The sequence below is a fragment of the Garra rufa genome, chromosome 1, assembly GCF_049309525.1.
Source record: "Garra rufa chromosome 1, GarRuf1.0, whole genome shotgun sequence".
NCBI lineage: Eukaryota > Metazoa > Chordata > Actinopteri > Cypriniformes > Cyprinidae > Garra > Garra rufa.
The window spans coordinates 87,034,832-87,061,697 of NC_133361.1; the positions used below are offsets into that span (position 1 = coordinate 87,034,832).

At 47.7% G+C, this 26,866-nt stretch overlaps 46 non-coding genes across 46 annotated transcripts; 28 read left to right on the plus strand and 18 right to left on the minus strand.

Moving 5' to 3' along the window:
* The first annotated feature begins 399 nt into the window (after positions 1-399).
* trnag-ucc (transfer RNA glycine (anticodon UCC)) lies at positions 400-471 on the plus strand. Its single transcript has one exon. It is a non-coding gene; the product is annotated as a tRNA-Gly (tRNA).
* Positions 472-574: 103 nt separating this feature from the next.
* On the minus strand, positions 575-646 carry trnad-guc (transfer RNA aspartic acid (anticodon GUC)). The gene has a single exon. It is a non-coding gene; the product is annotated as a tRNA-Asp (tRNA).
* A 1,038-nt stretch (positions 647-1,684) lies between these two features.
* On the plus strand, positions 1,685-1,800 carry LOC141287597 (U5 spliceosomal RNA). The gene has a single exon (XR_012339499.1). It is a non-coding gene; the product is annotated as a U5 spliceosomal RNA (small nuclear RNA).
* Positions 1,801-2,305: 505 nt separating this feature from the next.
* On the plus strand, positions 2,306-2,377 carry trnag-ucc (transfer RNA glycine (anticodon UCC)). The gene has a single exon. It is a non-coding gene; the product is annotated as a tRNA-Gly (tRNA).
* A 103-nt stretch (positions 2,378-2,480) lies between these two features.
* On the minus strand, positions 2,481-2,552 carry trnad-guc (transfer RNA aspartic acid (anticodon GUC)). Its single transcript has one exon. It is a non-coding gene; the product is annotated as a tRNA-Asp (tRNA).
* A 1,039-nt stretch (positions 2,553-3,591) lies between these two features.
* On the plus strand, positions 3,592-3,707 carry LOC141286874 (U5 spliceosomal RNA). The gene has a single exon (XR_012339367.1). It is a non-coding gene; the product is annotated as a U5 spliceosomal RNA (small nuclear RNA).
* Positions 3,708-4,212: 505 nt separating this feature from the next.
* trnag-ucc (transfer RNA glycine (anticodon UCC)) lies at positions 4,213-4,284 on the plus strand. Its single transcript has one exon. It is a non-coding gene; the product is annotated as a tRNA-Gly (tRNA).
* A 103-nt stretch (positions 4,285-4,387) lies between these two features.
* On the minus strand, positions 4,388-4,459 carry trnad-guc (transfer RNA aspartic acid (anticodon GUC)). Its single transcript has one exon. It is a non-coding gene; the product is annotated as a tRNA-Asp (tRNA).
* A 569-nt stretch (positions 4,460-5,028) lies between these two features.
* trnag-gcc (transfer RNA glycine (anticodon GCC)) lies at positions 5,029-5,099 on the minus strand. The gene has a single exon. It is a non-coding gene; the product is annotated as a tRNA-Gly (tRNA).
* A 399-nt stretch (positions 5,100-5,498) lies between these two features.
* Positions 5,499-5,614, plus strand: LOC141287605 (U5 spliceosomal RNA). The gene has a single exon (XR_012339500.1). It is a non-coding gene; the product is annotated as a U5 spliceosomal RNA (small nuclear RNA).
* A 505-nt stretch (positions 5,615-6,119) lies between these two features.
* trnag-ucc (transfer RNA glycine (anticodon UCC)) lies at positions 6,120-6,191 on the plus strand. Its single transcript has one exon. It is a non-coding gene; the product is annotated as a tRNA-Gly (tRNA).
* A 103-nt stretch (positions 6,192-6,294) lies between these two features.
* On the minus strand, positions 6,295-6,366 carry trnad-guc (transfer RNA aspartic acid (anticodon GUC)). The gene has a single exon. It is a non-coding gene; the product is annotated as a tRNA-Asp (tRNA).
* Positions 6,367-6,935: 569 nt separating this feature from the next.
* Positions 6,936-7,006, minus strand: trnag-gcc (transfer RNA glycine (anticodon GCC)). Its single transcript has one exon. It is a non-coding gene; the product is annotated as a tRNA-Gly (tRNA).
* Positions 7,007-7,405: 399 nt separating this feature from the next.
* LOC141287612 (U5 spliceosomal RNA) lies at positions 7,406-7,521 on the plus strand. The gene has a single exon (XR_012339501.1). It is a non-coding gene; the product is annotated as a U5 spliceosomal RNA (small nuclear RNA).
* Positions 7,522-8,026: 505 nt separating this feature from the next.
* trnag-ucc (transfer RNA glycine (anticodon UCC)) lies at positions 8,027-8,098 on the plus strand. The gene has a single exon. It is a non-coding gene; the product is annotated as a tRNA-Gly (tRNA).
* A 103-nt stretch (positions 8,099-8,201) lies between these two features.
* On the minus strand, positions 8,202-8,273 carry trnad-guc (transfer RNA aspartic acid (anticodon GUC)). Its single transcript has one exon. It is a non-coding gene; the product is annotated as a tRNA-Asp (tRNA).
* A 1,039-nt stretch (positions 8,274-9,312) lies between these two features.
* Positions 9,313-9,428, plus strand: LOC141288688 (U5 spliceosomal RNA). Its single transcript, XR_012339721.1, has one exon. It is a non-coding gene; the product is annotated as a U5 spliceosomal RNA (small nuclear RNA).
* Positions 9,429-9,933: 505 nt separating this feature from the next.
* On the plus strand, positions 9,934-10,005 carry trnag-ucc (transfer RNA glycine (anticodon UCC)). Its single transcript has one exon. It is a non-coding gene; the product is annotated as a tRNA-Gly (tRNA).
* Positions 10,006-11,218: 1,213 nt separating this feature from the next.
* LOC141287619 (U5 spliceosomal RNA) lies at positions 11,219-11,334 on the plus strand. Its single transcript, XR_012339504.1, has one exon. It is a non-coding gene; the product is annotated as a U5 spliceosomal RNA (small nuclear RNA).
* A 505-nt stretch (positions 11,335-11,839) lies between these two features.
* On the plus strand, positions 11,840-11,911 carry trnar-ucu (transfer RNA arginine (anticodon UCU)). The gene has a single exon. It is a non-coding gene; the product is annotated as a tRNA-Arg (tRNA).
* Positions 11,912-12,014: 103 nt separating this feature from the next.
* Positions 12,015-12,086, minus strand: trnad-guc (transfer RNA aspartic acid (anticodon GUC)). Its single transcript has one exon. It is a non-coding gene; the product is annotated as a tRNA-Asp (tRNA).
* Positions 12,087-13,126: 1,040 nt separating this feature from the next.
* Positions 13,127-13,242, plus strand: LOC141288696 (U5 spliceosomal RNA). The gene has a single exon (XR_012339722.1). It is a non-coding gene; the product is annotated as a U5 spliceosomal RNA (small nuclear RNA).
* A 505-nt stretch (positions 13,243-13,747) lies between these two features.
* On the plus strand, positions 13,748-13,819 carry trnag-ucc (transfer RNA glycine (anticodon UCC)). Its single transcript has one exon. It is a non-coding gene; the product is annotated as a tRNA-Gly (tRNA).
* A 1,213-nt stretch (positions 13,820-15,032) lies between these two features.
* On the plus strand, positions 15,033-15,148 carry LOC141287627 (U5 spliceosomal RNA). The gene has a single exon (XR_012339505.1). It is a non-coding gene; the product is annotated as a U5 spliceosomal RNA (small nuclear RNA).
* A 505-nt stretch (positions 15,149-15,653) lies between these two features.
* On the plus strand, positions 15,654-15,725 carry trnag-ucc (transfer RNA glycine (anticodon UCC)). Its single transcript has one exon. It is a non-coding gene; the product is annotated as a tRNA-Gly (tRNA).
* A 103-nt stretch (positions 15,726-15,828) lies between these two features.
* Positions 15,829-15,900, minus strand: trnad-guc (transfer RNA aspartic acid (anticodon GUC)). Its single transcript has one exon. It is a non-coding gene; the product is annotated as a tRNA-Asp (tRNA).
* A 569-nt stretch (positions 15,901-16,469) lies between these two features.
* trnag-gcc (transfer RNA glycine (anticodon GCC)) lies at positions 16,470-16,540 on the minus strand. The gene has a single exon. It is a non-coding gene; the product is annotated as a tRNA-Gly (tRNA).
* Positions 16,541-16,939: 399 nt separating this feature from the next.
* On the plus strand, positions 16,940-17,055 carry LOC141287633 (U5 spliceosomal RNA). The gene has a single exon (XR_012339507.1). It is a non-coding gene; the product is annotated as a U5 spliceosomal RNA (small nuclear RNA).
* Positions 17,056-17,560: 505 nt separating this feature from the next.
* trnag-ucc (transfer RNA glycine (anticodon UCC)) lies at positions 17,561-17,632 on the plus strand. Its single transcript has one exon. It is a non-coding gene; the product is annotated as a tRNA-Gly (tRNA).
* A 103-nt stretch (positions 17,633-17,735) lies between these two features.
* trnad-guc (transfer RNA aspartic acid (anticodon GUC)) lies at positions 17,736-17,807 on the minus strand. The gene has a single exon. It is a non-coding gene; the product is annotated as a tRNA-Asp (tRNA).
* Positions 17,808-18,846: 1,039 nt separating this feature from the next.
* LOC141287647 (U5 spliceosomal RNA) lies at positions 18,847-18,962 on the plus strand. Its single transcript, XR_012339509.1, has one exon. It is a non-coding gene; the product is annotated as a U5 spliceosomal RNA (small nuclear RNA).
* A 505-nt stretch (positions 18,963-19,467) lies between these two features.
* trnag-ucc (transfer RNA glycine (anticodon UCC)) lies at positions 19,468-19,539 on the plus strand. Its single transcript has one exon. It is a non-coding gene; the product is annotated as a tRNA-Gly (tRNA).
* Positions 19,540-19,642: 103 nt separating this feature from the next.
* Positions 19,643-19,714, minus strand: trnad-guc (transfer RNA aspartic acid (anticodon GUC)). Its single transcript has one exon. It is a non-coding gene; the product is annotated as a tRNA-Asp (tRNA).
* Positions 19,715-20,283: 569 nt separating this feature from the next.
* On the minus strand, positions 20,284-20,354 carry trnag-gcc (transfer RNA glycine (anticodon GCC)). The gene has a single exon. It is a non-coding gene; the product is annotated as a tRNA-Gly (tRNA).
* A 399-nt stretch (positions 20,355-20,753) lies between these two features.
* Positions 20,754-20,869, plus strand: LOC141287655 (U5 spliceosomal RNA). Its single transcript, XR_012339510.1, has one exon. It is a non-coding gene; the product is annotated as a U5 spliceosomal RNA (small nuclear RNA).
* Positions 20,870-21,374: 505 nt separating this feature from the next.
* trnag-ucc (transfer RNA glycine (anticodon UCC)) lies at positions 21,375-21,446 on the plus strand. Its single transcript has one exon. It is a non-coding gene; the product is annotated as a tRNA-Gly (tRNA).
* Positions 21,447-21,549: 103 nt separating this feature from the next.
* On the minus strand, positions 21,550-21,621 carry trnad-guc (transfer RNA aspartic acid (anticodon GUC)). Its single transcript has one exon. It is a non-coding gene; the product is annotated as a tRNA-Asp (tRNA).
* Positions 21,622-22,190: 569 nt separating this feature from the next.
* On the minus strand, positions 22,191-22,261 carry trnag-gcc (transfer RNA glycine (anticodon GCC)). The gene has a single exon. It is a non-coding gene; the product is annotated as a tRNA-Gly (tRNA).
* A 399-nt stretch (positions 22,262-22,660) lies between these two features.
* Positions 22,661-22,776, plus strand: LOC141287661 (U5 spliceosomal RNA). The gene has a single exon (XR_012339511.1). It is a non-coding gene; the product is annotated as a U5 spliceosomal RNA (small nuclear RNA).
* Positions 22,777-23,281: 505 nt separating this feature from the next.
* trnag-ucc (transfer RNA glycine (anticodon UCC)) lies at positions 23,282-23,353 on the plus strand. Its single transcript has one exon. It is a non-coding gene; the product is annotated as a tRNA-Gly (tRNA).
* A 103-nt stretch (positions 23,354-23,456) lies between these two features.
* trnad-guc (transfer RNA aspartic acid (anticodon GUC)) lies at positions 23,457-23,528 on the minus strand. Its single transcript has one exon. It is a non-coding gene; the product is annotated as a tRNA-Asp (tRNA).
* Positions 23,529-24,097: 569 nt separating this feature from the next.
* On the minus strand, positions 24,098-24,168 carry trnag-gcc (transfer RNA glycine (anticodon GCC)). The gene has a single exon. It is a non-coding gene; the product is annotated as a tRNA-Gly (tRNA).
* Positions 24,169-24,567: 399 nt separating this feature from the next.
* Positions 24,568-24,683, plus strand: LOC141287669 (U5 spliceosomal RNA). Its single transcript, XR_012339512.1, has one exon. It is a non-coding gene; the product is annotated as a U5 spliceosomal RNA (small nuclear RNA).
* A 505-nt stretch (positions 24,684-25,188) lies between these two features.
* Positions 25,189-25,260, plus strand: trnag-ucc (transfer RNA glycine (anticodon UCC)). The gene has a single exon. It is a non-coding gene; the product is annotated as a tRNA-Gly (tRNA).
* Positions 25,261-25,363: 103 nt separating this feature from the next.
* trnad-guc (transfer RNA aspartic acid (anticodon GUC)) lies at positions 25,364-25,435 on the minus strand. Its single transcript has one exon. It is a non-coding gene; the product is annotated as a tRNA-Asp (tRNA).
* A 1,039-nt stretch (positions 25,436-26,474) lies between these two features.
* On the plus strand, positions 26,475-26,590 carry LOC141287675 (U5 spliceosomal RNA). The gene has a single exon (XR_012339513.1). It is a non-coding gene; the product is annotated as a U5 spliceosomal RNA (small nuclear RNA).
* The last annotated feature ends 276 nt before the right edge of the window (positions 26,591-26,866 follow it).

The window sequence follows — 26,866 nt, forward strand, 5'->3', positions numbered from 1 at the left end:
CGCAACTTCACATTTTTTTTCAGCCAGCATGGAAAGACAGCACTCTCATGACATGATGGGATCCAAACCTTGGGCTTCAGCTACTTTGGCCCTGTCAGTGACTTATGTACTTCCAGCATTCTTTTCTGCTCACAACAGAGCTGTATTGGAGTGTCAAGAGTAAAACTGGCCACCAGCCAATGGGCGGTGGAACGAAGCGCGCCTCACCACGTTCTGTACTTGCGGCCTTTGCGCTTTCTGGGTCGCAGCTCCAGATTTCTTTAGCCCGCATGGAAAGACAGCACTCTCTCGTACATGACGGGATACAAACAAAGATGGCTTCAGCTCCTTTTGCCCTATCAGTGACTTGTGCATTTCAAGCATTCTTTTCAGATGGCTAAAAGCAGGAGTCGGGAACTTGCGTTGGTGGTATAGTGGTGAGCATAGCTGCCTTCCAAGCAGTTGACCCGGGTTCGATTCCCGGCCAACGCATTTGTTTTGGCTCTGGCTGACGTTGAAGCAGAACTCCTTCTGTGACCTCTGTCAGCACCAAAATCTTTTGGATGAGTCGTTCAGCAGCAGCAAAGAGCTGGGTCTCCCCGTCGGGGAATCGAACCCCGGTCTTCCGCGTGACAGGCGGAGATACTGTCCACTATACTAACGAGGAGCTGTACCCGCTGTGCTTCGCCCCCAGCCGACTTGACTTCACCGACATCAGCATAAGGAGCCACTACTCCATGAAAAAAACAAATCAACCTGCCTTGATCTTATTGAGTCTCCCAATATCTTGAATGCTACACATTACAGGGGGTCCTCATTTGGACCACTTTACTATTATTACTATTTTTTTTACTTTTCATAATGGGAACATGAAAAAAAGGATGGGAAATCATGTGGCAGTAACATCGCATTTACGTGGATCATATCGCCCACTGCTAGAATTCTACCACTGAACCACCAATGCTCGGAAAGGAGGGAGAACGTTTGGAATTAACACCGCATTTACGAGTATATTGCCCACTGCTAAACTTCGTCAACCTATAGATAAAGTGAACAAGTTTTATAGGCATTTGACAAATATAGACGGACTAATGAGTTTCTGAAAAGATTCGGCAGGGAACGGGGGTTGGTCGGTATGCAAAGGTTGGAGCTCCTTCAAGTAAATCAGGCTTCATTTTAAAGAACCTTACACACATGCAAGCACACACACAACTTAATTAAAAGCACTCCGTTCCTGCATTGGCCGGGAATCGGACCCGGGTCTCCCGCGTGGCAGGCGAGAATACTACCACTGAACCACCAATGCTCGGCTGGGAGACTTTCGGCCTTCACATTGCCCTGGATTTAGTAATGGTGCGTAACTGTTACACGTCAAATCCAGGTAAAGGGGGGTTGGGTCAATATGCAAAGTTTGGAGCTCCTTCTAGCAAATCAGGCTTGGCCTTCAAGGCTCATTTTAAAGAATCCCACACACATGCAAACACACACCCCTTACTTAAAAGAACTCTGTTCCTGCATTTGCCCGGGAATCAGAGCCAGGCCTCCTGTGTGGCAGGCGAGAATGGATGATGGAAGAGACTTTTTAACTTTTACTCCTCCCATTTGGAGTGAGGAAGAGATGAAAATCTTATCGGCACCCTAGATTACCCTTTGTGGGTATAGTGGTTTACCACAGGGAGCGCACATGCTCAAGCGCATGGGCACACAACTCGAGTTTCTCTTCATAGACGCATAAATCTTTCGCCTTTTACTAAAGATTTCCGTGGAGGGGAACCTTTCCGAGTGACCTGTATTTTTGGGTGCTCTGCTCACAGCAGAGCTGCACTGCAGTTTCAATAGCAGACTAAATCTGACCACACACCAAAGTGCATTGGAGCAAAGCGTGCTTTCTCGTGGACCGTGTTTGCAGCCTTTGCGCTTCCTGTGTCGCAACTTCACATTTTTTTTCAGCCAGCATGGAAAGACAGCACTCTCATGACATGATGGGATCCAAACCTTGGGCTTCAGCTACTTTGGCCCTGTCAGTGACTTATGTACTTCCAGCATTCTTTTCTGCTCACAACAGAGCTGTATTGGAGTGTCAAGAGTAAAACTGGCCACCAGCCAATGGGCGGTGGAACGAAGCGCGCCTCACCACGTTCTGTACTTGCGGCCTTTGCGCTTTCTGGGTCGCAGCTCCAGATTTCTTTAGCCCGCATGGAAAGACAGCACTCTCTCGTACATGACGGGATACAAACAAAGATGGCTTCAGCTCCTTTTGCCCTATCAGTGACTTGTGCATTTCAAGCATTCTTTTCAGATGGCTAAAAGCAGGAGTCGGGAACTTGCGTTGGTGGTATAGTGGTGAGCATAGCTGCCTTCCAAGCAGTTGACCCGGGTTCGATTCCCGGCCAACGCATTTGTTTTGGCTCTGGCTGACGTTGAAGCAGAACTCCTTCTGTGACCTCTGTCAGCACCAAAATCTTTTGGATGAGTCGTTCAGCAGCAGCAAAGAGCTGGGTCTCCCCGTCGGGGAATCGAACCCCGGTCTTCCGCGTGACAGGCGGAGATACTGTCCACTATACTAACGAGGAGCTGTACCCGCTGTGCTTCGCCCCCAGCCGACTTGACTTCACCGACATCAGCATAAGGAGCCACTACTCCATGAAAAAAACAAATCAACCTGCCTTGATCTTATTGAGTCTCCCAATATCTTGAATGCTACACATTACAGGGGGTCCTCATTTGGACCACTTTACTATTATTACTATTTTTTTTTACTTTTCATAATGGGAACATGAAAAAAAGGATGGGAAATCTTGTGGCAGTAACATCGCATTTACGTGGATCATATCGCCCACTGCTAGAATTCTACCACTGAACCACCAATGCTCGGAAAGGAGGGAGAACGTTTGGAATTAACACCGCATTTACGAGTATATTGCCCACTGCTAAACTTCGTCAACCTATAGATAAAGTGAACAAGTTTTATAGGCATTTGACGAATATAGACGGACTAATGAGTTTCTGAAAAGATTCGGCAGGGAACGGGGGTTGGTCGGTATGCAAAGGTTGGAGCTCCTTCAAGTAAATCAGGCTTCATTTTAAAGAACCTTACACACATGCAAGCACACACACAACTTAATTAAAAGCACTCCGTTCCTACATTGGCCGGGAATCGGACTCTGGTCTCCCGCATGGCAGGCGAGAATTCTACCACTGAACCACCAATGCTCGGCTGGGAGAACTTCGGCCTTCACATTGCCCTGGATTTAGTAATGGTGCGTAACTGCTACACGTCAAATCCAGGTAAAGGGGGGTTGGGTCAATATGCAAAGTTTGGAGCTCCTTCTAGCAAATCAGGCTTGGCCTTCAAGGCTCATTTTAAAGAATCCCACACACATGCAAACACACACCCCTTACTTAAAAGAACTCTGTTCCTGCATTTGCCCGGGAATCAGAGCCAGGCCTCCTGTGTGGCAGGCGAGAATGGATGATGGAAGAGACTTTTTAACTTTTACTCCTCCCATTTGGAGTGAGGGGGAGACGAAAATCTTATCGGCACCCTAGATTACCCTTTGTGAGTATAGTGGTTTACCACAGGGAGCGCACATGCTCAAGCGCATGGGCACACAACTCGAGTTTCTCTTCATAGACGCATAAATCTTTCGCCTTTTACTAAAGATTTCCGTGGAGGGGAACCTTTCTGAGTGACCTGTATTTTTGGGTGCTCTGCTCACAGCAGAGCTGCACTGCAGTTTCAATAGCAGACTAAATCTGACCACACACCAAAGTGCATTGGAGCAAAGCGTGCTTTCTCGTGGACCGTGTTTGCAGCCTTTGCGCTTCCTGTGTCGCAACTTCACATTTTTTTTCAGCCAGCATGGAAAGACAGCACTCTCATGACATGATGGGATCCAAACCTTGGGCTTCAGCTACTTTGGCCCTGTCAGTGACTTATGTACTTCCAGCATTCTTTTCTGCTCACAACAGAGCTGTATTGGAGTGTCAAGAGTAAAACTGGCCACCAGCCAATGGGCGGTGGAACGAAGCGCGCCTCACCACGTTCTGTACTTGCGGCCTTTGCGCTTTCTGGGTCGCAGCTCCAGATTTCTTTAGCCCGCATGGAAAGACAGCACTCTCTCGTACATGACGGGATACAAACAAAGATGGCTTCAGCTCCTTTTGCCCTATCAGTGACTTGTGCATTTCAAGCATTCTTTTGAGATGGCTAAAAGCTGGAGTCGGGAACTTGCGTTGGTGGTATAGTGGTGAGCATAGCTGCCTTCCAAGCAGTTGACCCGGGTTCGATTCCCGGCCAACGCATTTGTTTTGGCTCTGGCTGACGTTGAAGCAGAACTCCTTCTGTGACCTCTGTCAGCACCAAAATCTTTTGGATGAGTCGTTCAGCAGCAGCAAAGAGCTGGGTCTCCCCGTCGGGGAATCGAACCCCGGTCTTCCGCGTGACAGGCGGAGATACTGTCCACTATACTAACGAGGAGCTGTACCCGCTGTGCTTCGCCCCCAGCCGACTTGACTTCACCGACATCAGCATAAGGAGCCACTACTCCATGAAAAAAACAAATCAACCTGCCTTGATCTTATTGAGTCTCCCAATATCTTGAATGCTACACATTACAGGGGGTCCTCATTTGGACCACTTTACTATTATTACTATTTTTTTTTACTTTTCATAATGGGAACATGAAAAAAAGGATGGGAAATCTTGTGGCAGTAACATCGCATTTACGTGGATCATATCGCCCACTGCTAGAATTCTACCACTGAACCACCAATGCTCGGAAAGGAGGGAGAACGTTTGGAATTAACACCGCATTTACGAGTATATTGCCCACTGCTAAACTTCGTCAACCTATAGATAAAGTGAACAAGTTTTATAGGCATTTGACGAATATAGACGGACTAATGAGTTTCTGAAAAGATTCGGCAGGGAACGGGGGTTGGTCGGTATGCAAAGGTTGGAGCTCCTTCAAGTAAATCAGGCTTCATTTTAAAGAACCTTACACACATGCAAGCACACACACAACTTAATTAAAAGCACTCCGTTCCTGCATTGGCCGGGAATCGGACCCGGGTCTCCCGCGTGGCAGGCGAGAATTCTACCACTGAACCACCAATGCTCGGCTGGGAGACTTTCGGCCTTCACATTGCCCTGGATTTAGTAATGGTGCGTAACTGTTACACGTCAAATCCAGGTAAAGGGGGGTTGGGTCAATATGCAAAGTTTGGAGCTCCTTCTAGCAAATCAGGCTTGGCCTTCAAGGCTCATTTTAAAGAATCCCACACACATGCAAACACACACCCCTTACTTAAAAGAACTCTGTTCCTGCATTTGCCCGGGAATCAGAGCCAGGCCTCCTGTGTGGCAGGCGAGAATGGATGATGGAAGAGACTTTTTAACTTTTACTCCTCCCATTTGGAGTGAGGGGGAGATGAAAATCTTATCGGCACCCTAGATTACCCTTTGTGAGTATAGTGGTTTACCACAGGGAGCGCACATGCTCAAGCGCACGGGCACACAACTCGAGTTTCTCTTCATAGACGCATAAATCTTTCGCCTTTTACTAAAGATTTCCGTGGAGGGGAACCTTTCCGAGTGACCTGTATTTTTGGGTGCTCTGCTCACAGCAGAGCTGCACTGCAGTTTCAATAGCAGACTAAATCTGACCACACACCAATGTGCATTGGAGCAAAGCGTGCATTCTCGTGGACCGTGTTTGCAGCCTTTGCGCTTCCTGTGTCGCAACTTCACATTTTTTTTCAGCCAGCATGGAAAGACAGCACTCTCATGACATGATGGGATCCAAACCTTGGGCTTCAGCTACTTTGGCCCTGTCAGTGACTTATGTACTTCCAGCATTCTTTTCTGCTCACAACAGAGCTGTATTGGAGTGTCAAGAGTAAAACTGGCCACCAGCCAATGGGCGGTGGAACGAAGCGCGCCTCACCACGTTCTGTACTTGCGGCCTTTGCGCTTTCTGCGTCGCAGCTCCAGATTTCTTTAGCCCGCATGGAAAGACAGCACTCTCTCGTACATGACGGGATACAAACAAAGATGGCTTCAGCTCCTTTTGCCCTATCAGTGACTTGTGCATTTCAAGCATTCTTTTGAGATGGCTAAAAGCTGGAGTCGGGAACTTGCGTTGGTGGTATAGTGGTGAGCATAGCTGCCTTCCAAGCAGTTGACCCGGGTTCGATTCCCGGCCAACGCATTTGTTTTGGCTCTGGCTGACGTTGAAGCAGAACTCCTTCTGTGACCTCTGTCAGCACCAAAATCTTTTGGATGAGTCGTTCAGCAGCAGCAAAGAGCTGGGTCTCCCCGTCGGGGAATCGAACCCCGGTCTTCCGCGTGACAGGCGGAGATACTGTCCACTATACTAACGAGGAGCTGTACCCGCTGTGCTTCGCCCCCAGCCGACTTGACTTCACCGACATCAGCATAAGGAGCCACTACTCCATGAAAAAAACAAATCAACCTGCCTTGATCTTATTGAGTCTCCCAATATCTTGAATGCTACACATTACAGGGGGTCCTCATTTGGACCACTTTACTATTATTACTATTTTTTTTTACTTTTCATAATGGGAACATGAAAAAAAGGATGGGAAATCATGTGGCAGTAACATCGCATTTACGTGGATCATATCGCCCACTGCTAGAATTCTACCACTGAACCACCAATGCTCGGAAAGGAGGGAGAACGTTTGGAATTAACACCGCATTTACGAGTATATTGCCCACTGCTAAACTTCGTCAACCTATAGATAAAGTGAACAAGTTTTATAGGCATTTGACGAATATAGACGGACTAATGAGTTTCTGAAAAGATTCGGCAGGGAACGGGGGTTGGTCGGTATGCAAAGGTTGGAGCTCCTTCAAGTAAATCAGGCTTCATTTTAAAGAACCTTACACACATGCAAGCACACACACAACTTAATTAAAAGCACTCCGTTCCTGCATTGGCCGGGAATCGGACCCGGGTCTCCCGCGTGGCAGGCGAGAATTCTACCACTGAACCACCAATGCTCGGCTGGGAGAACTTCGGCCTTCACATTGCCCTGGATTTAGTAATGGTGCGTAACTGTTACATGTCAAATCCAGGTAAAGGGGGGTTGGGTCAATATGCAAAGTTTGGAGCTCCTTCTAGCAAATCAGGCTTGGCCTTCAAGGCTCATTTTAAAGAATCCCACACACATGCAAACACACACCCCTTACTTAAAAGAACTCTGTTCCTGCATTTGCCCGGGAATCAGAGCCAGGCCTCCTGTGTGGCAGGCGAGAATGGATGATGGAAGAGACTTTTTAACTTTTACTCCTCCCATTTGGAGTGAGGGGGAGACGAAAATCTTATCGGCACCCTAGATTACCCTTTGTGAGTATAGTGGTTTACCACAGGGAGCGCACATGCTCAAGCGCATGGGCACACAACTCGAGTTTCTCTTCATAGACGCATAAATCTTTCGCCTTTTACTAAAGATTTCCGTGGAGGGGAACCTTTCCGAGTGACCTGTATTTTTGGGTGCTCTGCTCACAGCAGAGCTGCACTGCAGTTTCAATAGCAGACTAAATCTGACCACACACCAATGTGCATTGGAGCAAAGCGTGCATTCTCGTGGACCGTGTTTGCAGCCTTTGCGCTTCCTGTGTCGCAACTTCACATTTTTTTTCAGCCAGCATGGAAAGACAGCACTCTCATGACATGATGGGATCCAAACCTTGGGCTTCAGCTACTTTGGCCCTGTCAGTGACTTATGTACTTCCAGCATTCTTTTCTGCTCACAACAGAGCTGTATTGGAGTGTCAAGAGTAAAACTGGCCACCAGCCAATGGGCGGTGGAACGAAGCGCGCCTCACCACGTTCTGTACTTGCGGCCTTTGCGCTTTCTGCGTCGCAGCTCCAGATTTCTTTAGCCCGCATGGAAAGACAGCACTCTCTCGTACATGACGGGATACAAACAAAGATGGCTTCAGCTCCTTTTGCCCTATCAGTGACTTGTGCATTTCAAGCATTCTTTTCAGATGGCTAAAAGCTGGAGTCGGGAACTTGCGTTGGTGGTATAGTGGTGAGCATAGCTGCCTTCCAAGCAGTTGACCCGGGTTCGATTCCCGGCCAACGCATTTGTTTTGGCTCTGGCTGACGTTGAAGCAGAACTCCTTCTGTGACCTCTGTCAGCACCAAAATCTTTTGGATGAGTCGTTCAGCAGCAGCATAGAGCTGGGTCTCCCCGTCGGGGAATCGAACCCCGGTCTTCCGCGTGACAGGCGGAGATACTGTCCACTATACTAACGAGGAGCTGTACCCGCTGTGCTTCGCCCCCAGCCGACTTGACTTCACCGACATCAGCATAAGGAGCCACTACTCCATGAAAAAAACAAATCAACCTGCCTTGATCTTATTGAGTCTCCCAATATCTTGAATGCTACACATTACAGGGGGTCCTCATTTGGACCACTTTACTATTATTACTATTTTTTTTTACTTTTCATAATGGGAACATGAAAAAAAGGATGGGAAATCTTGTGGCAGTAACATCGCATTTACGTGGATCATATCACCCACTGCTAGAATTCTACCACTGAACCACCAATGCTCGGAAAGGAGGGAGAACGTTTGGAATTAACACCGCATTTACGAGTATATTGCCCACTGCTAAACTTCGTCAACCTATAGATAAAGTGAACAAGTTTTATAGGCATTTGACGAATATAGACGGACTAATGAGTTTCTGAAAAGATTCAGCAGGGAACGGGGGTTGGTCGGTATGCAAAGGTTGGAGCTCCTTCAAGTAAATCAGGCTTCATTTTAAAGAACCTTACACACATGCAAGCACACACACAACTTAATTAAAAGCACTCCGTTCCTACATTGGCCGGGAATCGGACCCGGGTCTCCCGCATGGCAGGCGAGAATTCTACCACTGAACCACCAATGCTCGGCTGGGAGAACTTCGGCCTTCACATTGCCCTGGATTTAGTAATGGTGCGTAACTGCTACACGTCAAATCCAGGTAAAGGGGGGTTGGGTCAATATGCAAAGTTTGGAGCTCCTTCTAGCAAATCAGGCTTGGCCTTCAAGGCTCATTTTAAAGAATCCCACACACATGCAAACACACACCCCTTACTTAAAAGAACTCTGTTCCTGCATTTGCCCGGGAATCAGAGCCAGGCCTCCTGTGTGGCAGGCGAGAATGGATGATGGAAGAGACTTTTTAACTTTTACTCCTCCCATTTGGAGTGAGGGGGAGACGAAAATCTTATCGGCACCCTAGATTACCCTTTGTGAGTATAGTGGTTTACCACAGGGAGCGCACATGCTCAAGCGCATGGGCACACAACTCGAGTTTCTCTTCATAGACGCATAAATCTTTCGCCTTTTACTAAAGATTTCCGTGGAGGGGAACCTTTCTGAGTGACCTGTATTTTTGGGTGCTCTGCTCACAGCAAAGCTGCACTGCAGTTTCAATAGCAGACTAAATCTGACCACACACCAATGTGCATTGGAGCAAAGCGTGCTTTCTCGTGGACCGTGTTTGCAGCCTTTGCGCTTCCTGTGTCGCAACTTCACATTTTTTTTCAGCCAGCATGGAAAGACAGCACTCTCATGACATGATGGGATCCAAACCTTGGGCTTCAGCTACTTTGGCCCTGTCAGTGATTTATGTACTTCCAGCATTCTTTTCAGCTCACAACAGAGCTGTATTGGAGTGTCAAGAGTAAAACTGGCCACCAGCCAATGGGCGGTGGAACGAAGCGCGCCTCACCACGTTCTGTACTTGCGGCCTTTGCGCTTTCTGCGTCGCAGCTCCAGATTTCTTTAGCCCGCATGGAAAGACAGCACTCTCTCGTACATGACGGGATACAAACAAAGATGGCTTCAGCTCCTTTTGCCCTATCAGTGACTTGTGCATTTCAAGCATTCTTTTGAGATGGCTAAAAGCTGGAGTCGGGAACTTGCGTTGGTGGTATAGTGGTGAGCATAGCTGCCTTCCAAGCAGTTGACCCGGGTTCGATTCCCGGCCAACGCATTTGTTTTGGCTCTGGCTGACGTTGAAGCAGAACTCCTTCTGTGACCTCTGTCAGCACCAAAATCTTTTGGATGAGTCGTTCAGCAGCAGCAAAGAGCTGGGTCTCCCCGTCGGGGAATCGAACCCCGGTCTTCCGTGTGACAGGCGGAGATACTGTCCACTATACTAACGAGGAGCTGTACCCGCTGTGCTTCGCCCCCAGCCGACTTGACTTCACCGACATCAGCATAAGGAGCCACTACTCCATGAAAAAAACAAATCAACCTGCCTTGATCTTATTGAGTCTCCCAATATCTTGAATGCTACACATTACAGGGGGTCCTCATTTGGACCACTTTACTATTATTACTATTTTTTTTACTTTTCATAATGGGAACATGAAAAAAAGGATGGGAAATCATGTGGCAGTAACATCGCATTTACGTGGATCATATCGCCCACTGCTAGAATTCTACCACTGAACCACCAATGCTCGGAAAGGAGGGAGAACGTTTGGAATTAACACCGCATTTACGAGTATATTGCCCACTGCTAAACTTCGTCAACCTATAGATAAAGTGAACAAGTTTTATAGGCATTTGACAAATATAGACGGACTAATGAGTTTCTGAAAAGATTCGGCAGGGAACGGGGGTTGGTCGGTATGCAAAGGTTGGAGCTCCTTCAAGTAAATCAGGCTTCATTTTAAAGAACCTTACACACATGCAAGCACACACACAACTTAATTAAAAGCACTCCGTTCCTGCATTGGCCGGGAATCGGACCCGGGTCTCCCGCGTGGCAGGCGAGAATACTACCACTGAACCACCAATGCTCGGCTGGGAGACTTTCGGCCTTCACATTGCCCTGGATTTAGTAATGGTGCGTAACTGTTACACGTCAAATCCAGGTAAAGGGGGGTTGGGTCAATATGCAAAGTTTGGAGCTCCTTCTAGCAAATCAGGCTTGGCCTTCAAGGCTCATTTTAAAGAATCCCACACACATGCAAACACACACCCCTTACTTAAAAGAACTCTGTTCCTGCATTTGCCCGGGAATCAGAGCCAGGCCTCCTGTGTGGCAGGCGAGAATGGATGATGGAAGAGACTTTTTAACTTTTACTCCTCCCATTTGGAGTGAGGAAGAGATGAAAATCTTATCGGCACCCTAGATTACCCTTTGTGGGTATAGTGGTTTACCACAGGGAGCGCACATGCTCAAGCGCATGGGCACACAACTCGAGTTTCTCTTCATAGACGCATAAATCTTTCGCCTTTTACTAAAGATTTCCGTGGAGGGGAACCTTTCCGAGTGACCTGTATTTTTGGGTGCTCTGCTCACAGCAGAGCTGCACTGCAGTTTCAATAGCAGACTAAATCTGACCACACACCAAAGTGCATTGGAGCAAAGCGTGCTTTCTCGTGGACCGTGTTTGCAGCCTTTGCGCTTCCTGTGTCGCAACTTCACATTTTTTTTCAGCCAGCATGGAAAGACAGCACTCTCATGACATGATGGGATCCAAACCTTGGGCTTCAGCTACTTTGGCCCTGTCAGTGACTTATGTACTTCCAGCATTCTTTTCTGCTCACAACAGAGCTGTATTGGAGTGTCAAGAGTAAAACTGGCCACCAGCCAATGGGCGGTGGAACGAAGCGCGCCTCACCACGTTCTGTACTTGCGGCCTTTGCGCTTTCTGGGTCGCAGCTCCAGATTTCTTTAGCCCGCATGGAAAGACAGCACTCTCTCGTACATGACGGGATACAAACAAAGATGGCTTCAGCTCCTTTTGCCCTATCAGTGACTTGTGCATTTCAAGCATTCTTTTCAGATGGCTAAAAGCAGGAGTCGGGAACTTGCGTTGGTGGTATAGTGGTGAGCATAGCTGCCTTCTAAGCAGTTGACCCGGGTTCGATTCCCGGCCAACGCATTTGTTTTGGCTCTGGCTGACGTTGAAGCAGAACTCCTTCTGTGACCTCTGTCAGCACCAAAATCTTTTGGATGAGTCGTTCAGCAGCAGCAAAGAGCTGGGTCTCCCCGTCGGGGAATCGAACCCCGGTCTTCCGCGTGACAGGCGGAGATACTGTCCACTATACTAACGAGGAGCTGTACCCGCTGTGCTTCGCCCCCAGCCGACTTGACTTCACCGACATCAGCATAAGGAGCCACTACTCCATGAAAAAAACAAATCAACCTGCCTTGATCTTATTGAGTCTCCCAATATCTTGAATGCTACACATTACAGGGGGTCCTCATTTGGACCACTTTACTATTATTACTATATTTTTTTTACTTTTCATAATGGGAACATGAAAAAAAGGATGGGAAATCTTGTGGCAGTAACATCGCATTTACGTGGATCATATCGCCCACTGCTAGAATTCTACCACTGAACCACCAATGCTCGGAAAGGAGGGAGAACGTTTGGAATTAACACCGCATTTACGAGTATATTGCCCACTGCTAAACTTCGTCAACCTATAGATAAAGTGAACAAGTTTTATAGGCATTTGACGAATATAGACGGACTAATGAGTTTCTGAAAAGATTCGGCAGGGAACGGGGGTTGGTCGGTATGCAAAGGTTGGAGCTCCTTCAAGTAAATCAGGCTTCATTTTAAAGAACCTTACACACATGCAAGCACACACACAACTTAATTAAAAGCACTCCGTTCCTACATTGGCCGGGAATCGGACTCTGGTCTCCCGCATGGCAGGCGAGAATTCTACCACTGAACCACCAATGCTCGGCTGGGAGAACTTCGGCCTTCACATTGCCCTGGATTTAGTAATGGTGCGTAACTGCTACACGTCAAATCCAGGTAAAGGGGGGTTGGGTCAATATGCAAAGTTTGGAGCTCCTTCTAGCAAATCAGGCTTGGCCTTCAAGGCTCATTTTAAAGAATCCCACACACATGCAAACACACACCCCTTACTTAAAAGAACTCTGTTCCTGCATTTGCCCGGGAATCAGAGCCAGGCCTCCTGTGTGGCAGGCGAGAATGGATGATGGAAGAGACTTTTTAACTTTTACTCCTCCCATTTGGAGTGAGGGGGAGACGAAAATCTTATCGGCACCCTAGATTACCCTTTGTGAGTATAGTGGTTTACCACAGGGAGCGCACATGCTCAAGCGCATGGGCACACAACTCGAGTTTCTCTTCATAGACGCATAAATCTTTCGCCTTTTACTAAAGATTTCCGTGGAGGGGAACCTTTCTGAGTGACCTGTATTTTTGGGTGCTCTGCTCACAGCAAAGCTGCACTGCAGTTTCAATAGCAGACTAAATCTGACCACACACCAATGTGCATTGGAGCAAAGCGTGCTTTCTCGTGGACCGTGTTTGCAGCCTTTGCGCTTCCTGTGTCGCAACTTCACATTTTTTTTCAGCCAGCATGGAAAGACAGCACTCTCATGACATGATGGGATCCAAACCTTGGGCTTCAGCTACTTTGGCCCTGTCAGTGATTTATGTACTTCCAGCATTCTTTTCAGCTCACAACAGAGCTGTATTGGAGTGTCAAGAGTAAAACTGGCCACCAGCCAATGGGCGGTGGAACGAAGCGCGCCTCACCACGTTCTGTACTTGCGGCCTTTGCGCTTTCTGCGTCGCAGCTCCAGATTTCTTTAGCCCGCATGGAAAGACAGCACTCTCTCGTACATGACGGGATACAAACAAAGATGGCTTCAGCTCCTTTTGCCCTATCAGTGACTTGTGCATTTCAAGCATTCTTTTGAGATGGCTAAAAGCTGGAGTCGGGAACTTGCGTTGGTGGTATAGTGGTGAGCATAGCTGCCTTCCAAGCAGTTGACCCGGGTTCGATTCCCGGCCAACGCATTTGTTTTGGCTCTGGCTGACGTTGAAGCAGAACTCCTTCTGTGACCTCTGTCAGCACCAAAATCTTTTGGATGAGTCGTTCAGCAGCAGCAAAGAGCTGGGTCTCCCCGTCGGGGAATCGAACCCCGGTCTTCCGTGTGACAGGCGGAGATACTGTCCACTATACTAACGAGGAGCTGTACCCGCTGTGCTTCGCCCCCAGCCGACTTGACTTCACCGACATCAGCATAAGGAGCCACTACTCCATGAAAAAAACAAATCAACCTGCCTTGATCTTATTGAGTCTCCCAATATCTTGAATGCTACACATTACAGGGGGTCCTCATTTGGACCACTTTACTATTATTACTATTTTTTTTACTTTTCATAATGGGAACATGAAAAAAAGGATGGGAAATCATGTGGCAGTAACATCGCATTTACGTGGATCATATCGCCCACTGCTAGAATTCTACCACTGAACCACCAATGCTCGGAAAGGAGGGAGAACGTTTGGAATTAACACCGCATTTACGAGTATATTGCCCACTGCTAAACTTCGTCAACCTATAGATAAAGTGAACAAGTTTTATAGGCATTTGACGAATATAGACGGACTAATGAGTTTCTGAAAAGATTCGGCAGGGAACGGGGGTTGGTCGGTATGCAAAGGTTGGAGCTCCTTCAAGTAAATCAGGCTTCATTTTAAAGAACCTTACACACATGCAAGCACACACACAACTTAATTAAAAGCACTCCGTTCCTGCATTGGCCGGGAATCGGACCCGGGTCTCCCGCGTGGCAGGCGAGAATACTACCACTGAACCACCAATGCTCGGCTGGGAGACTTTCGGCCTTCACATTGCCCTGGATTTAGTAATGGTGCGTAACTGTTACACGTCAAATCCAGGTAAAGGGGGGTTGGGTCAATATGCAAAGTTTGGAGCTCCTTCTAGCAAATCAGGCTTGGCCTTCAAGGCTCATTTTAAAGAATCCCACACACATGCAAACACACACCCCTTACTTAAAAGAACTCTGTTCCTGCATTTGCCCGGGAATCAGAGCCAGGCCTCCTGTGTGGCAGGCGAGAATGGATGATGGAAGAGACTTTTTAACTTTTACTCCTCCCATTTGGAGTGAGGAAGAGATGAAAATCTTATCGGCACCCTAGATTACCCTTTGTGGGTATAGTGGTTTACCACAGGGAGCGCACATGCTCAAGCGCATGGGCACACAACTCGAGTTTCTCTTCATAGACGCATAAATCTTTCGCCTTTTACTAAAGATTTCCGTGGAGGGGAACCTTTCCGAGTGACCTGTATTTTTGGGTGCTCTGCTCACAGCAGAGCTGCACTGCAGTTTCAATAGCAGACTAAATCTGACCACACACCAAAGTGCATTGGAGCAAAGCGTGCTTTCTCGTGGACCGTGTTTGCAGCCTTTGCGCTTCCTGTGTCGCAACTTCACATTTTTTTTCAGCCAGCATGGAAAGACAGCACTCTCATGACATGATGGGATCCAAACCTTGGGCTTCAGCTACTTTGGCCCTGTCAGTGACTTATGTACTTCCAGCATTCTTTTCTGCTCACAACAGAGCTGTATTGGAGTGTCAAGAGTAAAACTGGCCACCAGCCAATGGGCGGTGGAACGAAGCGCGCCTCACCACGTTCTGTACTTGCGGCCTTTGCGCTTTCTGGGTCGCAGCTCCAGATTTCTTTAGCCCGCATGGAAAGACAGCACTCTCTCGTACATGACGGGATACAAACAAAGATGGCTTCAGCTCCTTTTGCCCTATCAGTGACTTGTGCATTTCAAGCATTCTTTTCAGATGGCTAAAAGCAGGAGTTGGGAACTTGCGTTGGTGGTATAGTGGTGAGCATAGCTGCCTTCCAAGCAGTTGACCCGGGTTCGATTCCCGGCCAACGCATTTGTTTTGGCTCTGGCTGACGTTGAAGCAGAACTCCTTCTGTGACCTCTGTCAGCACCAAAATCTTTTGGATGAGTCGTTCAGCAGCAGCATAGAGCTGGGTCTCCCCGTCGGGGAATCGAACCCCGGTCTTCCGCGTGACAGGCGGAGATACTGTCCACTATACTAACGAGGAGCTGTACCCGCTGTGCTTCGCCCCCAGCCGACTTGACTTCACCGACATCAGCATAAGGAGCCACTACTCCATGAAAAAAACAAATCAACCTGCCTTGATCTTATTGAGTCTCCCAATATCTTGAATGCTACACATTACAGGGGGTCCTCATTTGGACCACTTTACTATTATTACTATTTTTTTTTACTTTTCATAATGGGAACATGAAAAAAAGGATGGGAAATCTTGTGGCAGTAACATCGCATTTACGTGGATCATATCACCCACTGCTAGAATTCTACCACTGAACCACCAATGCTCGGAAAGGAGGGAGAACGTTTGGAATTAACACCGCATTTACGAGTATATTGCCCACTGCTAAACTTCGTCAACCTATAGATAAAGTGAACAAGTTTTATAGGCATTTGACGAATATAGACGGACTAATGAGTTTCTGAAAAGATTCGGCAGGGAACGGGGGTTGGTCGGTATGCAAAGGTTGGAGCTTCTTCAAGTAAATCAGGCTTCATTTTAAAGAACCTTACACACATGCAAGCACACACACAACTTAATTAAAAGCACTCCGTTCCTGCATTGGCCGGGAATCGGACCCGGGTCTCCCGCGTGGCAGGCGAGAATTCTACCACTGAACCACCAATGCTCGGCTGGGAGACTTTCGGCCTTCACATTGCCCTGGATTTAGTAATGGTGCGTAACTGTTACACGTCAAATCCAGGTAAAGGGGGGTTGGGTCAATATGCAAAGTTTGGAGCTCCTTCTAGCAAATCAGGCTTGGCCTTCAAGGCTCATTTTAAAGAATCCCACACACATGCAAACACACACCCCTTACTTAAAAGAACTCTGTTCCTGCATTTGCCCGGGAATCAGAGCCAGGCCTCCTGTGTGGCAGGCGAGAATGGATGATGGAAGAGACTTTTTAACTTTTACTCCTCCCATTTGGAGTGAGGAAGAGATGAAAATCTTATCGGCACCCTAGATTACCCTTTGTGGGTATAGTGGTTTACCACAGGGAGCGCACATGCTCAAGCGCATGGGCACACAACTCGAGTTTCTCTTCATAGACGCATAAATCTTTCGCCTTTTACTAAAGATTTCCGTGGAGGGGAACCTTTCCGAGTGACCTGTATTTTTGGGTGCTCTGCTCACAGCAGAGCTGCACTGCAGTTTCAATAGCAGACTAAATCTGACCACACACCAAAGTGCATTGGAGCAAAGCGTGCTTTCTCGTGGACCGTGTTTGCAGCCTTTGCGCTTCCTGTGTCGCAACTTCACATTTTTTTTCAGCCAGCATGGAAAGACAGCACTCTCATGACATGATGGGATCCAAACCTTGGGCTTCAGCTACTTTGGCCCTGTCAGTGACTTATGTACTTCCAGCATTCTTTTCTGCTCACAACAGAGCTGTATTGGAGTGTCAAGAGTAAAACTGGCCACCAGCCAATGGGCGGTGGAACGAAGCGCGCCTCACCACGTTCTGTACTTGCGGCCTTTGCGCTTTCTGGGTCGCAGCTCCAGATTTCTTTAGCCCGCATGGAAAGACAGCACTCTCTCGTACATGACGGGATACAAACAAAGATGGCTTCAGCTCCTTTTGCCCTATCAGTGACTTGTGCATTTCAAGCATTCTTTTCAGATGGCTAAAAGCAGGAGTCGGGAACTTGCGTTGGTGGTATAGTGGTGAGCATAGCTGCCTTCCAAGCAGTTGACCCGGGTTCGATTCCCGGCCAACGCATTTGTTTTGGCTCTGGCTGACGTTGAAGCAGAACTCCTTCTGTGACCTCTGTCAGCACCAAAATCTTTTGGATGAGTCGTTCAGCAGCAGCAAAGAGCTGGGTCTCCCCGTCGGGGAATCGAACCCCGGTCTTCCGCGTGACAGGCGGAGATACTGTCCACTATACTAACGAGGAGCTGTACCCGCTGTGCTTCGCCCCCAGCCGACTTGACTTCACCGACATCAGCATAAGGAGCCACTACTCCATGAAAAAAACAAATCAACCTGCCTTGATCTTATTGAGTCTCCCAATATCTTGAATGCTACACATTACAGGGGGTCCTCATTTGGACCACTTTACTATTATTACTATTTTTTTTTACTTTTCATAATGGGAACATGAAAAAAAGGATGGGAAATCTTGTGGCAGTAACATCGCATTTACGTGGATCATATCGCCCACTGCTAGAATTCTACCACTGAACCACCAATGCTCGGAAAGGAGGGAGAACGTTTGGAATTAACACCGCATTTACGAGTATATTGCCCACTGCTAAACTTCGTCAACCTATAGATAAAGTGAACAAGTTTTATAGGCATTTGACGAATATAGACGGACTAATGAGTTTCTGAAAAGATTCGGCAGGGAACGGGGGTTGGTCGGTATGCAAAGGTTGGAGCTCCTTCAAGTAAATCAGGCTTCATTTTAAAGAACCTTACACACATGCAAGCACACACACAACTTAATTAAAAGCACTCCGTTCCTACATTGGCCGGGAATCGGACCCGGGTCTCCCGCGTGGCAGGCGAGAATACTACCACTGAACCACCAATGCTCGGCTGGGAGACTTTCGGCCTTCACATTGCCCTGGATTTAGTAATGGTGCGTAACTGTTACACGTCAAATCCAGGTAAAGGGGGGTTGGGTCAATATGCAAAGTTTGGAGCTCCTTCTAGCAAATCAGGCTTGGCCTTCAAGGCTCATTTTAAAGAATCCCACACACATGCAAACACACACCCCTTACTTAAAAGAACTCTGTTCCTGCATTTGCCCGGGAATCAGAGCCAGGCCTCCTGTGTGGCAGGCGAGAATGGATGATGGAAGAGACTTTTTAACTTTTACTCCTCCCATTTGGAGTGAGGAAGAGATGAAAATCTTATCGGCACCCTAGATTACCCTTTGTGAGTATAGTGGTTTACCACAGGGAGCGCACATGCTCAAGCGCATGGGCACACAACTCGAGTTTCTCTTCATAGACGCATAAATCTTTCGCCTTTTACTAAAGATTTCCGTGGAGGGGAACCTTTCCGAGTGACCTGTATTTTTGGGTGCTCTGCTCACAGCAGAGCTGCACTGCAGTTTCAATAGCAGACTAAATCTGACCACACACCAAAGTGCATTGGAGCAAAGCGTGCTTTCTCGTGGACCGTGTTTGCAGCCTTTGCGCTTCCTGTGTCGCAACTTCACATTTTTTTTCAGCCAGCATGGAAAGACAGCACTCTCATGACATGATGGGATCCAAACCTTGGGCTTCAGCTACTTTGGCCCTGTCAGTGACTTATGTACTTCCAGCATTCTTTTCTGCTCACAACAGAGCTGTATTGGAGTGTCAAGAGTAAAACTGGCCACCAGCCAATGGGCGGTGGAACGAAGCGCGCCTCACCACGTTCTGTACTTGCGGCCTTTGCGCTTTCTGGGTCGCAGCTCCAGATTTCTTTAGCCCGCATGGAAAGACAGCACTCTCTCGTACATGACGGGATACAAACAAAGATGGCTTCAGCTCCTTTTGCCCTATCAGTGACTTGTGCATTTCAAGCATTCTTTTGAGATGGCTAAAAGCTGGAGTCGGGAACTTGCGTTGGTGGTATAGTGGTGAGCATAGCTGCCTTCCAAGCAGTTGACCCGGGTTCGATTCCCGGCCAACGCATTTGTTTTGGCTCTGGCTGACGTTGAAGCAGAACTCCTTCTGTGACCTCTGTCAGCACCAAAATCTTTTGGATGAGTCGTTCAGCAGCAGCAAAGAGCTGGGTCTCCCCGTCGGGGAATCGAACCCCGGTCTTCCGCGTGACAGGCGGAGATACTGTCCACTATACTAACGAGGAGCTGTACCCGCTGTGCTTCGCCCCCAGCCGACTTGACTTCACCGACATCAGCATAAGGAGCCACTACTCCATGAAAAAAACAAATCAACCTGCCTTGATCTTATTGAGTCTCCCAATATCTTGAATGCTACACATTACAGGGGGTCCTCATTTGGACCACTTTACTATTATTACTATTTTTTTTTACTTTTCATAATGGGAACATGAAAAAAAGGATGGGAAATCTTGTGGCAGTAACATCGCATTTACGTGGATCATATCGCCCACTGCTAGAATTCTACCACTGAACCACCAATGCTCGGAAAGGAGGGAGAACGTTTGGAATTAACACCGCATTTACGAGTATATTGCCCACTGCTAAACTTCGTCAACCTATAGATAAAGTGAACAAGTTTTATAGGCATTTGACGAATATAGACGGACTAATGAGTTTCTGAAAAGATTCGGCAGGGAACGGGGGTTGGTCGGTATGCAAAGGTTGGAGCTCCTTCAAGTAAATCAGGCTTCATTTTAAAGAACCTTACACACATGCAAGCACACACACAACTTAATTAAAAGCACTCCGTTCCTGCATTGGCCGGGAATCGGACCCGGGTCTCCCGCGTGGCAGGCGAGAATTCTACCACTGAACCACCAATGCTCGGCTGGGAGACTTTCGGCCTTCACATTGCCCTGGATTTAGTAATGGTGCGTAACTGTTACACGTCAAATCCAGGTAAAGGGGGGTTGGGTCAATATGCAAAGTTTGGAGCTCCTTCTAGCAAATCAGGCTTGGCCTTCAAGGCTCATTTTAAAGAATCCCACACACATGCAAACACACACCCCTTACTTAAAAGAACTCTGTTCCTGCATTTGCCCGGGAATCAGAGCCAGGCCTCCTGTGTGGCAGGCGAGAATGGATGATGGAAGAGACTTTTTAACTTTTACTCCTCCCATTTGGAGTGAGGGGGAGATGAAAATCTTATCGGCACCCTAGATTACCCTTTGTGAGTATAGTGGTTTACCACAGGGAGCGCACATGCTCAAGCGCACGGGCACACAACTCGAGTTTCTCTTCATAGACGCATAAATCTTTCGCCTTTTACTAAAGATTTCCGTGGAGGGGAACCTTTCCGAGTGACCTGTATTTTTGGGTGCTCTGCTCACAGCAGAGCTGCACTGCAGTTTCAATAGCAGACTAAATCTGACCACACACCAATGTGCATTGGAGCAAAGCGTGCATTCTCGTGGACCGTGTTTGCAGCCTTTGCGCTTCCTGTGTCGCAACTTCACATTTTTTTTCAGCCAGCATGGAAAGACAGCACTCTCATGACATGATGGGATCCAAACCTTGGGCTTCAGCTACTTTGGCCCTGTCAGTGACTTATGTACTTCCAGCATTCTTTTCTGCTCACAACAGAGCTGTATTGGAGTGTCAAGAGTAAAACTGGCCACCAGCCAATGGGCGGTGGAACGAAGCGCGCCTCACCACGTTCTGTACTTGCGGCCTTTGCGCTTTCTGCGTCGCAGCTCCAGATTTCTTTAGCCCGCATGGAAAGACAGCACTCTCTCGTACATGACGGGATACAAACAAAGATGGCTTCAGCTCCTTTTGCCCTATCAGTGACTTGTGCATTTCAAGCATTCTTTTGAGATGGCTAAAAGCTGGAGTCGGGAACTTGCGTTGGTGGTATAGTGGTGAGCATAGCTGCCTTCCAAGCAGTTGACCCGGGTTCGATTCCCGGCCAACGCATTTGTTTTGGCTCTGGCTGACGTTGAAGCAGAACTCCTTCTGTGACCTCTGTCAGCACCAAAATCTTTTGGATGAGTCGTTCAGCAGCAGCAAAGAGCTGGGTCTCCCCGTCGGGGAATCGAACCCCGGTCTTCCGCGTGACAGGCGGAGATACTGTCCACTATACTAACGAGGAGCTGTACCCGCTGTGCTTCGCCCCCAGCCGACTTGACTTCACCGACATCAGCATAAGGAGCCACTACTCCATGAAAAAAACAAATCAACCTGCCTTGATCTTATTGAGTCTCCCAATATCTTGAATGCTACACATTACAGGGGGTCCTCATTTGGACCACTTTACTATTATTACTATTTTTTTTTACTTTTCATAATGGGAACATGAAAAAAAGGATGGGAAATCATGTGGCAGTAACATCGCATTTACGTGGATCATATCGCCCACTGCTAGAATTCTACCACTGAACCACCAATGCTCGGAAAGGAGGGAGAACGTTTGGAATTAACACCGCATTTACGAGTATATTGCCCACTGCTAAACTTCGTCAACCTATAGATAAAGTGAACAAGTTTTATAGGCATTTGACGAATATAGACGGACTAATGAGTTTCTGAAAAGATTCGGCAGGGAACGGGGGTTGGTCGGTATGCAAAGGTTGGAGCTCCTTCAAGTAAATCAGGCTTCATTTTAAAGAACCTTACACACATGCAAGCACACACACAACTTAATTAAAAGCACTCCGTTCCTGCATTGGCCGGGAATCGGACCCGGGTCTCCCGCGTGGCAGGCGAGAATTCTACCACTGAACCACCAATGCTCGGCTGGGAGAACTTCGGCCTTCACATTGCCCTGGATTTAGTAATGGTGCGTAACTGTTACATGTCAAATCCAGGTAAAGGGGGGTTGGGTCAATATGCAAAGTTTGGAGCTCCTTCTAGCAAATCAGGCTTGGCCTTCAAGGCTCATTTTAAAGAATCCCACACACATGCAAACACACACCCCTTACTTAAAAGAACTCTGTTCCTGCATTTGCCCGGGAATCAGAGCCAGGCCTCCTGTGTGGCAGGCGAGAATGGATGATGGAAGAGACTTTTTAACTTTTACTCCTCCCATTTGGAGTGAGGGGGAGACGAAAATCTTATCGGCACCCTAGATTACCCTTTGTGAGTATAGTGGTTTACCACAGGGAGCGCACATGCTCAAGCGCATGGGCACACAACTCGAGTTTCTCTTCATAGACGCATAAATCTTTCGCCTTTTACTAAAGATTTCCGTGGAGGGGAACCTTTCCGAGTGACCTGTATTTTTGGGTGCTCTGCTCACAGCAGAGCTGCACTGCAGTTTCAATAGCAGACTAAATCTGACCACACACCAATGTGCATTGGAGCAAAGCGTGCATTCTCGTGGACCGTGTTTGCAGCCTTTGCGCTTCCTGTGTCGCAACTTCACATTTTTTTTCAGCCAGCATGGAAAGACAGCACTCTCATGACATGATGGGATCCAAACCTTGGGCTTCAGCTACTTTGGCCCTGTCAGTGACTTATGTACTTCCAGCATTCTTTTCTGCTCACAACAGAGCTGTATTGGAGTGTCAAGAGTAAAACTGGCCACCAGCCAATGGGCGGTGGAACGAAGCGCGCCTCACCACGTTCTGTACTTGCGGCCTTTGCGCTTTCTGCGTCGCAGCTCCAGATTTCTTTAGCCCGCATGGAAAGACAGCACTCTCTCGTACATGACGGGATACAAACAAAGATGGCTTCAGCTCCTTTTGCCCTATCAGTGACTTGTGCATTTCAAGCATTCTTTTCAGATGGCTAAAAGCTGGAGTCGGGAACTTGCGTTGGTGGTATAGTGGTGAGCATAGCTGCCTTCCAAGCAGTTGACCCGGGTTCGATTCCCGGCCAACGCATTTGTTTTGGCTCTGGCTGACGTTGAAGCAGAACTCCTTCTGTGACCTCTGTCAGCACCAAAATCTTTTGGATGAGTCGTTCAGCAGCAGCATAGAGCTGGGTCTCCCCGTCGGGGAATCGAACCCCGGTCTTCCGCGTGACAGGCGGAGATACTGTCCACTATACTAACGAGGAGCTGTACCCGCTGTGCTTCGCCCCCAGCCGACTTGACTTCACCGACATCAGCATAAGGAGCCACTACTCCATGAAAAAAACAAATCAACCTGCCTTGATCTTATTGAGTCTCCCAATATCTTGAATGCTACACATTACAGGGGGTCCTCATTTGGACCACTTTACTATTATTACTATTTTTTTTTACTTTTCATAATGGGAACATGAAAAAAAGGATGGGAAATCTTGTGGCAGTAACATCGCATTTACGTGGATCATATCACCCACTGCTAGAATTCTACCACTGAACCACCAATGCTCGGAAAGGAGGGAGAACGTTTGGAATTAACACCGCATTTACGAGTATATTGCCCACTGCTAAACTTCGTCAACCTATAGATAAAGTGAACAAGTTTTATAGGCATTTGACGAATATAGACGGACTAATGAGTTTCTGAAAAGATTCGGCAGGGAACGGGGGTTGGTCGGTATGCAAAGGTTGGAGCTTCTTCAAGTAAATCAGGCTTCATTTTAAAGAACCTTACACACATGCAAGCACACACACAACTTAATTAAAAGCACTCCGTTCCTGCATTGGCCGGGAATCGGACCCGGGTCTCCCGCGTGGCAGGCGAGAATTCTACCACTGAACCACCAATGCTCGGCTGGGAGACTTTCGGCCTTCACATTGCCCTGGATTTAGTAATGGTGCGTAACTGTTACACGTCAAATCCAGGTAAAGGGGGGTTGGGTCAATATGCAAAGTTTGGAGCTCCTTCTAGCAAATCAGGCTTGGCCTTCAAGGCTCATTTTAAAGAATCCCACACACATGCAAACACACACCCCTTACTTAAAAGAACTCTGTTCCTGCATTTGCCCGGGAATCAGAGCCAGGCCTCCTGTGTGGCAGGCGAGAATGGATGATGGAAGAGACTTTTTAACTTTTACTCCTCCCATTTGGAGTGAGGAAGAGATGAAAATCTTATCGGCACCCTAGATTACCCTTTGTGGGTATAGTGGTTTACCACAGGGAGCGCACATGCTCAAGCGCATGGGCACACAACTCGAGTTTCTCTTCATAGACGCATAAATCTTTCGCCTTTTACTAAAGATTTCCGTGGAGGGGAACCTTTCCGAGTGACCTGTATTTTTGGGTGCTCTGCTCACAGCAGAGCTGCACTGCAGTTTCAATAGCAGACTAAATCTGACCACACACCAAAGTGCATTGGAGCAAAGCGTGCTTTCTCGTGGACCGTGTTTGCAGCCTTTGCGCTTCCTGTGTCGCAACTTCACATTTTTTTTCAGCCAGCATGGAAAGACAGCACTCTCATGACATGATGGGATCCAAACCTTGGGCTTCAGCTACTTTGGCCCCGTCAGTGACTTATGTACTTCCAGCATTCTTTTCTGCTCACAACAGAGCTGTATTGGAGTGTCAAGAGTAAAACTGGCCACCAGCCAATGGGCGGTGGAACGAAGCGCGCCTCACCACGTTCTGTACTTGCGGCCTTTGCGCTTTCTGGGTCGCAGCTCCAGATTTCTTTAGCCCGCATGGAAAGACAGCACTCTCTCGTACATGACGGGATACAAACAAAGATGGCTTCAGCTCCTTTTGCCCTATCAGTGACTTGTGCATTTCAAGCATTCTTTTCAGATGGCTAAAAGCAGGAGTCGGGAACTTGCGTTGGTGGTATAGTGGTGAGCATAGCTGCCTTCCAAGCAGTTGACCCGGGTTCGATTCCCGGCCAACGCATTTGTTTTGGCTCTGGCTGACGTTGAAGCAGAACTCCTTCTGTGACCTCTGTCAGCACCAAAATCTTTTGGATGAGTCGTTCAGCAGCAGCAAAGAGCTGGGTCTCCCCGTCGGGGAATCGAACCCCGGTCTTCCGCGTGACAGGCGGAGATACTGTCCACTATACTAACGAGGAGCTGTACCCGCTGTGCTTCGCCCCCAGCCGACTTGACTTCACCGACATCAGCATAAGGAGCCACTACTCCATGAAAAAAACAAATCAACCTGCCTTGATCTTATTGAGTCTCCCAATATCTTGAATGCTACACATTACAGGGGGTCCTCATTTGGACCACTTTACTATTATTACTATTTTTTTTTACTTTTCATAATGGGAACATGAAAAAAAGGATGGGAAATCTTGTGGCAGTAACATCGCATTTACGTGGATCATATCGCCCACTGCTAGAATTCTACCACTGAACCACCAATGCTCGGAAAGGAGGGAGAACGTTTGGAATTAACACCGCATTTACGAGTATATTGCCCACTGCTAAACTTCGTCAACCTATAGATAAAGTGAACAAGTTTTATAGGCATTTGACGAATATAGACGGACTAATGAGTTTCTGAAAAGATTCGGCAGGGAACGGGGGTTGGTCGGTATGCAAAGGTTGGAGCTCCTTCAAGTAAATCAGGCTTCATTTTAAAGAACCTTACACACATGCAAGCACACACACAACTTAATTAAAAGCACTCCGTTCCTACATTGGCCGGGAATCGGACCCGGGTCTCCCGCGTGGCAGGCGAGAATACTACCACTGAACCACCAATGCTCGGCTGGGAGACTTTCGGCCTTCACATTGCCCTGGATTTAGTAATGGTGCGTAACTGTTACACGTCAAATCCAGGTAAAGGGGGGTTGGGTCAATATGCAAAGTTTGGAGCTCCTTCTAGCAAATCAGGCTTGGCCTTCAAGGCTCATTTTAAAGAATCCCACACACATGCAAACACACACCCCTTACTTAAAAGAACTCTGTTCCTGCATTTGCCCGGGAATCAGAGCCAGGCCTCCTGTGTGGCAGGCGAGAATGGATGATGGAAGAGACTTTTTAACTTTTACTCCTCCCATTTGGAGTGAGGAATAGATGAAAATCTTATCGGCACCCTAGATTACCCTTTGTGAGTATAGTGGTTTACCACAGGGAGCGCACATGCTCAAGCGCATGGGCACACAACTCGAGTTTCTCTTCATAGACGCATAAATCTTTCGCCTTTTACTAAAGATTTCCGTGGAGGGGAACCTTTCCGAGTGACCTGTATTTTTGGGTGCTCTGCTCACAGCAGAGCTGCACTGCAGTTTCAATAGCAGACTAAATCTGACCACACACCAAAGTGCATTGGAGCAAAGCGTGCTTTCTCGTGGACCGTGTTTGCAGCCTTTGCGCTTCCTGTGTCGCAACTTCACATTTTTTTTCAGCCAGCATGGAAAGACAGCACTCTCATGACATGATGGGATCCAAACCTTGGGCTTCAGCTACTTTGGCCCTGTCAGTGACTTATGTACTTCCAGCATTCTTTTCTGCTCACAACAGAGCTGTATTGGAGTGTCAAGAGTAAAACTGGC